General features: G+C 47.7%; 1 protein-coding gene across 2 annotated transcripts in view; it reads left to right on the top strand.

The window, feature by feature from the left end:
* Window positions 1-2,578: 2,578 nt before the first annotated feature.
* GEMIN8 (gem nuclear organelle associated protein 8) overlaps window positions 2,579-9,302 on the top strand; it is a 19,661-nt gene continuing 12,937 nt past the window's right edge. The window contains exons 1-2 of one of the 2 annotated variants that reach the window (XM_040468222.1): window positions 2,579-2,710; window positions 6,639-6,721. The gene's annotated coding sequence lies outside the window, so the exon portion shown is untranslated. The remainder of the gene's footprint in view (window positions 2,711-6,638; window positions 6,722-9,302) is intronic. The other variant, XM_040468223.1, reaches the window with a different exon arrangement.

The raw sequence follows: 9,302 nt of genomic DNA, 5'->3' as shown, positions 1-9,302 counted from the left end.
AACTTTTAGCTGGACACCTGGCCAGCAGACAATTCCAAGACGCCTTTGCCCTCAGGATGGCTGGATGATGAATTTCTGGCCATCAGTGAGATTCGAGCGGAAGTGTTGTGAGTACCCTCCAGGTAGTAGGACACTTACAGCAAGGGTTCTCATCCAAGGGTGACTTTGCCCTCCAGGGGACATTTGACAACGTCTGGAGACATTCTTCGTTGTCCTACTGGGGGATGCTACTGTCATCTAGTGGGTAAAGGCCAAGGATGCTACTAGAATCCTACAATGCTCAAGAGAGCCTCAAAAAAGAACACAGAGCTGTGCAGCCCCAAATAGGAATTGCACGCAGGCGGAAAACCCTACCTTAGAGGGAAGGGGGCTGCCCCAGCTTCCCCTCCCCTCCTTCCTACTGGCTGGAAGAGAGGCACAGTGGGAACTGGGCCATGTGGGCCAAGGCAACAAACCAGGGAGTGGGGCGCTCCAAGATAGGTGAAATTGGAGTCCCTGGTCCCATGCGTCTCCCTTACTGCTCCGAACACCTTACACCCAGAGAGACAGAAATACATTTTCAAGAGTCTCCTTCTGGGTCTCTGTGGCAGCAGCCAAAGTACTATCCTATTTAGTAGCACAATCTACTCATTATGTAAATATACTCACACCACCCCCCCCCCCCAGCGCTATAGCATATGTGGTCCTACTTCTCCACTACCTGCCCGAGACTTGCCCACTGGAGGCCTGCTCTGTTCTGCCCTTCCCAGGGGCCCCCTGAGCTCTTTCTCTCCGGTATCTTACCCCTCTTCTCTCTTTTCTTCCTGTCCCGATGTGGTTTCTTCCCTAAGGCAGAGATTCCAGCAGGCCCAACCGATCTATCAGCCTCAATCCATATCTGACTTTGCCCAGAAGACACCACCCTCCTGCCATCCCCCTTCCCATTCTATCTATACACACCTCATTCCTCCCACATCCATTTTCTGAACAGGGGAGGAAGAATCCCATCTAAAATAACTCCCCTCAATATATACACCCTTTCTGGCCCTTATTCTGCTTTATGCTTGTCACTGAACTGAGATACACAATGACATTATTTATCTGTTTATTGTCTATACCCCACTCAATAGTGTTACTTTTATGAGGTCAAAACCTGTCTTGTTCACCACTGTATATCTGGTAAATAGAATACCATTGTTCAATAGAAATATATAAACATATGACGCATAGGACACAGATCATTTCAAATGTTCTAGCAGTGGGGCGCCCGGGTGACCCCCTCGGTTAATCCTCGGACTCTTGATTTTCTCTCAGGTCAAGATCGCACCGTTTTGAGCTTGAGCCCCGCGTCTAGCTCCTGCTTGGCATTCTCTGTCTCCCTCTCTCTCTCTGCCCTTCCCCTGCTCACGTTCTCTCTCTCTCAAAAATAAATAAAAAATTTTAAACGTTCTAGCAGTCACATTAACAAAGTAAAAAAACAAAGGTGCAATTAATTTTAACCTCCTTTTATCTCAACAGTCCTTCCCTAACATGTTATTATTAGTAAAATGAGATAGTCTACGTTCTTTGTCTCATAATAAATCTTCAAAATCCACTGTGATCTACCCTTACGGCATACCTCAGTTCAGACTACCACATTGCAAGCTCTCAACAGCCACGTGTGTCTAGTGACTTCGATGGACCGCGCAGATGTAGAATAATACCTCACACATAGTAGGCACCCAGAACCTATTCGTTAATCTTCCATACTGTGCGATTCTTCTGTGGTACAGGAATAGCGTGGTAATAACATCCTCGCCATGGGTAGAGTCTCACTGACTCAGGTATCTCCTCTTATTAAGGTATTTATAGTTGTTTGGTTTTCACTTTTAAAAATAATTCTGTAATGAACATCTGGCTTAACGTCTGTTTTTCCTCGGAATAAATTCCCAGAAGTGAAAATTCCGGGACAAATTATTCCCCTTTTAGGGTTCTTGCCGTGGTTTTCCAAATTACCCCAGTGGGTTTTGCTCGGTTATTCATGAGTCCCCCTGTGATGCTAACAGGACAGGTGTCGCTGACAATGGCTGTGATACAAATCAGGTTAATGTGTACTAATTCTGGTCTGGTATATAGCACCAGGCACTGGGCACGAGGGATTATTCGCATCTTATGGGCAAGAACCCGAGGCTCGGAAGGTTAATAAGCTAAATGCTAGAATCGCAGTCGGACTAGATTTCGGTGGCTATTTCCAAAAGCTGGGCGCGTCCTCCTGGGCCACGACCTCTAGCCGTTCTAGTTTTTCAAAAAAGAGGAAAGGCTATCTAAGGACAGGAGTGGGGAGACGACGGAGCTGAGAGAAGGGCGAAAAGCCGAAAGTCAAGAAAGTGGCGCGGGGACAAAGGGGGCGCAGAAACGACCCTCCCCTTCCGGCCCCGCCACACCGGTCGGCGCAGGTACAGCCGTCCCGCCCCCTGCCCGTCTCCAGCCATCCCGACGCTCCGCCCCGGGAGGCGGAGCCTCATCTCGCGACAGTTCCCCACGTGGCGTAGAACGCAGCGCGGACGTGGCGGCGGCGGCGGCGGCGGCGGGCCCGGGACTTCCGGTGGCGCGCCCCACGTGATCCGCGCCGGAAGTGCATTTCTGGTCTCCCGGGCAACAGCCCCTCCCGCCCGCGCCCCTTCGGTCTCCTCACAGGAAATAGGTCCATGTTCGCCCACCGCCCGAGATCAGCAAGCTGCGAGCCCACGAGGTGACTCCGGGGACTACTGGGTTTCCTTTGGGGAGTGAGGGAGGAGCCTGGAGGCCCCGGAGCCTGGCTTCTTCTGATGCCGGGAGAGCCGAGGGCTTGGCTGTCCCGTTGTCGTAATTAGCATCGACCCGCGGGGCCCGTGAGATTCCTAAATCATTGCCGGTTCGGTGGTGACAGAGAACCGGTTCCAGAGACTCAGCTCTGCCGCGCTTCGGAATCAGCGGAAGACTTTTAAGAATTCGGATGCCCGGGCCCCCATCCCAGACCATTCAAATTCGAGTGTCTAGAAGTGGGGCCCGGGCATCGGTGTTTCTAGTGAAGCTCGCCCACGTGATTCCGGGGTGCCGAGTAAAAGTCTGGAAAGTGAATTCGGACTTGGGCCGTGCAGCCCAGGGCAGCCTCATCCTTGGAGGGATGTCCGGAATATTGGCCCGTCCACTCAAAACTTGGCGTTTTCTTTCTTTTACCTCACACTTTGACCTCTGTGGGAAGTCCTAAAGTTTGGTGGAAGTTACCTGGAGAACATTTGGCACCGGTATTTAAAGGGCCTTATCGGTGAAAGGGGAGAATATCTTTGCCCACTTTTCTTGCTCAGTAGCTGAGTGGAGCTGAACCAGGGACCAACGAAGTAGCTTTTACCTCTGAAATCCTGGGAGTCCCTTAGTACAGATCACATGGTTCTAAACAGATAATTTTATCGTTTTCAGGAATGATTTTTAAAGTCGTTTCATAGGCTAGGTTCTGTATTCAGCTCTTTTGCACCTGAAGTCAGAACAACATTACTCGAAAGTCTAGACTAAAGATTAATAACACTTCTGGGCTTATTCACTCACGGTTACCGTGATTTGTGCGGTGGAGATAACCTTTACCAATATGACGTCTATAATACAGTTTATAACAGCCCCCCGGGGATGGCAATGCAAACAGATACCGTATATTTTTAAAGATCGTTGGTTAGTAACTTGGGATGGGTATAATCAAAGGCAGGTTCACAGTACGGAGTTCAGATCTCTGTTTGTTGCTGCCCTGGGAAAGTACACAAATGAAAGCTCCAGAGAGAAATTTTCATTCTAAAACTGACAGACGGTGAAGGATTACTTTGTTTTTTAGGATCCAGCATTTAAGGGTGGGGTGAGATGAGCAGGATGGGGGTGAGGTGGGGGGGGGGGGCGGAGTGGAATTGAACAATTACAGCCAGAGTGGAGGCTGGAGGGATTACAAACTCAGTGCAAAACTCTTGGAGCTCCTTCCCTCCGATAGGAAATCCAGCCATAGAACAGTTGGACAAGTGAGAAAACAGCATAACCGCCGTTGATCAAAGATCAGATGCAAATATTTTTGAAAACCTACTAATGTGGGGCGCCTGGGTGGCTCAGTTAAGTGTCCAGCTCTGGATTTCGGCTCAGGTCATGATCTCACGTGATAGTGAGCTGGCGCTCCGTGTCCAGCTCTGCGCTGACAGTACAGATACTGCTTGGGATCCTCTCTCTCTCTCTCTTTCTCTCTCTCTGCCCCTCCCCCTCTCATGTGCCTGCCGCACACACGGGCATGTGCTCTTTCTCTCTCAAAAAAAAAAAACCCAAAAGCATATTAAACATATGAATGTATTTAAACGTCTGCTTCCTGAAAAGATTTGGAACTTTACAATTATTTGAGTGACTACTCAGTTTCTTTAGGGAGGGAGGAGGAGGAGGAGGAGGAGAGGCTATTATCAGGAAACAACAATCGCACCAGCATCCAAAGGCAGGGAAATACAGCTCTGGTTTTTATGCCAGAAGGAAAATAGGACATTTAAAAGAAAGAGCTTGCAGAATCCATGCCTACAAGTAATTGGTTAAATAAGTGGGGCATAGTCAGTGGCATATAAATTCAGAAAAGACAGCGATTAAATGGAATTACTGTGTATGTGTTTATACAAGTCAAACTTGAAATAAAGCTCCTGAAATCTGGTGGTCTTAACCACTTTAAACTAGTCATGGCTTTTGCTGATATGCTCTGAACTGTGAGGGATACACTTGCAGTGTGGGGAACTTACCTGTTTCCCCGTTTGAGCTGTATTACTCTTCTGTCCTTAGTTACCCCAGTTTTCAACACTCCTATTGGCTGTTGTGTTCATGAGTAAGAGAGTAACTTTGAGTGGCCTCATAGTTCACTTAAGATTCTGATGTTAGCCACGTGGGGTTTTGGGGAACTTGCAAATAAATCCACTCACAAATCCATCACCCTGCTGACAAGTTAAACAATGCCACTCGTAGGTGGAATGTTATTTGTTTTCGTTTTTGTTGTTTAAAGAACGCCTGACTGTATCCTTTCAGTCTCTGTCCATCCCCGTGCTGCACCTTCCTTTGTGACATTACTTCTAACTGCATCACCCAGAAGAGAGGAAATTGGGGTTTGGGGTTGAAGAGTTGAGAAGGAAGTAAAACTTTTTTGGCTCCCTCACCCATCAGTTTTAACGATAGTCGTTATAGACAGATGCGGGCTTTCTGAACTCAGTAGCATGTGCCCTTGTAGGAGGCCTGTGTGCGGCCAAGACGAGCTTGGACTCCTGAGGGTGGGAGAAGGCCATTCAGTCTTGAGCCATCTTTTTGTTTGTTTGTTTGTTTGTTTAATGTTTGTTTATTTTTGAGAGAGAGAGTGTGAGCAGGGGAGGGGCAGAGAGAGAGAAAGAGACACAGAATCCGAAGCAGGCTCCAGGCTCCGAGCTGCCAGCGCAGAGCCTGACGCGGGGCTCGAACCCACGAACCGTGAGATGGTGACCTGAGCCAAAATTCGACTGAGCCACTCAGGCATCCCTTCAGCCATCTTTGATGTCCACAATACCCGCAGGGACCATGCGAAGCCACAGGAGGGAGCCCACGAGGACATCAAGGGATTGACATTGCCCTCAGGCAGCTGGGGGTGAGGGGCAGGAAGCAGTGCTGTCAGAAACCCTCCTTTTATTATCATAGCTGAGGAAGTTCCTACTAGTACAAACATTATTGGAAGATACCTTCTCTGAGAGGGTTATTACTGCATATCCAGAAATTCCTTAGAATCACACGACCCAATTTACATCACTTACATTTCTCATTGTGCCTTCGTTTATTCTGCGCGGTCTCCAGCGGACCCCCTTCTACCCTGAAACATATACCGGAGGCCTCAATTCGATCCTCCAGAGTATCTGGTTGGTTCAGAGAGCCACATCGCTGGGAGCCTTATCAGAAAGGTTTGACTCCAGGGCCTTTAGCCGGCATAACTTAATGATTGGCTCGATGGGTTTCGAAGCAAACAAATCAAAGCAGGTGAGTTTTCAGGTGTTTAATTTTCAGAATTCTTTTGGAAAAGGAGGCTAGAGAGGAAAATCCAGTTGCAGAGTGTACATTATCGTTTGGGGGGAATTTGTGTTTTTATTTTATTGGTTGGGATGACACCTCCCATATCCTGTATTTATAGGAACATAAATGTGCTGTTAAAAGAACATATGTGACATTACTACCTTTTGACAAAGCCGCATTACGTGTTTGTGGAGGTTCTTCATAACTTCACGGAAATCGTTGGATTTTTCTCATTGAAAACAACAAAGCTCTTGTCTGTTACCCTCTTGTATATTGAACCATTTGAAGATACAGCTCCTAAATCCATACATACGTACATCTCCAGGATAAGCATATTCATTGAAGAACGAGTGCATTTTCTAAGAAAAGCTGTATGGGAAAATCTACGGTTCAAGACCCAGGGCACGGCAGCGTTTCGTGAATGACCTCAGCGCTGTTTTTTCCCTTCCTCCTCTGGTGGCTGAGGACAGACCATGAATTCGGTCTCTGTACTCGCCTGGGCTCAGCTGGGTGGTGACTATGATGCCATTGTGCTCGCTGGGGAGGGCTGCGGGGTCGGTGGTACCGTGGAACCCGGCCTGCCCTGACATCGCCATTCTCTTTTCTTTCAGCTCCACCATCCCCTTAGGAGAAAAGCTGCTGTTCAGTCCAGGAAGACGTGTGCCATAAGAGAGTAGGAGACACTCCCAAAGAGGTGGGGAACGAAAGATAAAGGCAACTGAAAGGCATCTAAATCTGTGGCCATAAGCTTGCTTTTCTTTGGACAGGTGTTGCTGTCATGTCCAGAAATTCGTTTCAGGTTGGCTTTCCAGAAACCCAGGCATTTTGTTAGGTCCTTGAGTTCTCTGTGTGCAAAGGTAGCCAGTTTGAAAGAGTTCACAGGACCTGTTTTTAGAGAAGGTTCTCACCTTCCCTTCGGAACCAACTGATACACTTTGCAGGGAAGGCTGTGTATTCTTTCTTCCAAGGAAGAGACTCCGGGAACCTCCGGCTTCCCTTCCTTGGCTTGCTGTCTGGCCCGTGGCCGTTGCCAGGGTCTCCGCCAGAAAGCACGGCACTCCATGTGCATTCTAAGCCCTGTTGATCGCAGGAGTTTGTTCTTTTAATTAAGTCTTTAAATGTCCATATCGATCTTTTAAGAAACGGTCCAGGTTCCTTATTTCGTCGTGGAGACGAGTCTTTTGCTCCAGATAGTAGGAGCTGGTCACCAGGACTGCTGGTGGTCATCGTCACATGTGTCTGGCTTACTAGTCTTCCTCCAAGCCTCCTTATTTACTAGGTGAGTGAGAATCCCAGAGTCCCTCCAGGGGTCGCTAAGCCGAGAACGAGCCGCAGTGAGGGTGCTCCACGTGCAAGAGCGGAGTCGATGTGGCTGCATGACATTCACAAACCACAGGACCAGCGAGGGGTGGCCCGCAGCCTGCTCTTTGTACTGCCCGGGAGCTAAGAATGGGGTTTGCATTTTCAAAGGGTTGGGTTTGGGGTTGTTGTTTTTTTTTATCAGTTTTAAAAAGAATATGAAGAATGTGGGACAGAGACTGTATGTGGCCCACAAGCCCAAAATATTTACTGTTTGACCCTTCACAGAAAAAAGTTGCAGGCGTAAAATACCAAGCGTCATGTTGGCAAGAGCAAGCCAATAATTCTAAAGCTCCTTGCAAGCTGCTCCTCCTTTGGCCGTGTTTTCCTGTACTTTCTTTTATTTGATTTCTGGGAGTTTCCTTAATTTGTCAGACATTCTCAGGAACTGCTTTTAACTGAATATCTGAAGGATTTTAGGAATCTGAAAATACTGAAAATGTAAAAGAATCTATGAAACATAGGTTTTAGAATTTGAGGAGGGAGAGTGATAAGCTAAGGGTGAACGAGCGTACGCGCCCTCCAGCTCCAGGACTCAACTTGCCAGAGGACGGCAGCAGGTTTGACTGTAAGCATCCCAGCGGCCAAAACGTTGCGGAAAGCACGCTCAGAATAAAAGTGGTGACAGAGTTGCCTCTCATAAAGCCATCTTGGACATTTTCAGAATACTGGCACGATTACTTTAAAACAAATTTTTTTTGAATGTTTATTTATTATTCTTGGGAAAGACAGAGACACAGAACGCAAGCTGGAGAGGGGCAGAGAGAGAGGGAGACACAGAATCCGAGGCAGGCTCCAAGCTCCGAGCTGTCAGCATAGAGCCCGATGCGGGGCTCAAACTCATGACTGTGAGATCGTGACCTAAGCCGAAGTCAGATGCTTAACCGACTGAGCCATCCAGGTGCCCCTGGTCCTGTTACTTTTAGAGCCAGGCTGGATTTTCCCACGAACAAATCAAAACGGGATTTCCTGAGGTCTGCTGTAGTGTTCAGTCACAATAACCTTTCTTGCATATTTGAGGCTGTCACACTTCCCAGTTTGGGATAATTAATACTTCCACTGATCTGGTTCTACATACATTTTTTGAGGCACAGAAGTCGGGATTCAAAACTCTTCATTTCCAGAAGACACGCAGATGCCTCCTAGATTTTTCAAATTTAATTCCTATGCTACTTGTTAATCTCTAAAACAAATTTGCTGAAGACACACGTGGAGTTCACTGCAATGGCATTACGTGCTGCGGGCTCTCAGGAAAGTGTTCAGATTTCAATGAGCTAAATATGAAACCCAGCTGGAAGGAATTAGCCACTCACAGGCTGCACCTTACAGCTTGGCGCTCCAGCGATTTCCACTGTGATTTCATTTGTGTCAGTGCCACTTCTCTGCGTGGTTAACCCCTTCGTTGTATCGGCTTTTATATTTCTTCAGTAGCTTGTAAAGCACGCGGGAGTTAGCCAGCTTTTCAAATAAGTGCTCATGTTTTAAACCTTCAGTTATTTATTTATGTCTTAAACCTTTATGGTTTTAAAGTAATGTGGACTTAATGTACACTTATATTTTCACTGCATTGGTTAGCTTTCTCCCAGTTTACACGCACTGCATGTGTGTGTATTCCTGAATTCAGAACAGGGAACAGGAAGTGCAGGCTATGTTCATGATGAATTTACGGAAGATCGTGTCAACCCTCTTAGAAATTGCCTGTTTGAAAGCTTAGTGTATTTAAAAAAGTGAATGGAAGGGGCGCCTGGGTGGCGCAGTCGGTTAAGCGTCCGACTTCAGCCAGGTCACGATCTCGCGGTCCACGAGTTCGAGCCCCGCGTCGGGCTCTGAGCTGATGGCTCAGAGCCTGGAGCCTGTTTCCGATTCTGTGTCTCCCTCTCTCTCTGCCCCTCCCCCGTTCATGCTCTGTCTCTCTA

Source organism: Herpailurus yagouaroundi, unplaced genomic scaffold, assembly GCF_014898765.1.
Source record: "Herpailurus yagouaroundi ecotype Mexico unplaced genomic scaffold, PumYag 67690, whole genome shotgun sequence".
In the NCBI taxonomy this organism is placed as follows: Eukaryota; Metazoa; Chordata; class Mammalia; order Carnivora; family Felidae; genus Herpailurus; species Herpailurus yagouaroundi.
Note: the sequence above shows the minus strand (reverse complement) of the source record. Positions and strands in the feature narration are given on the sequence as shown.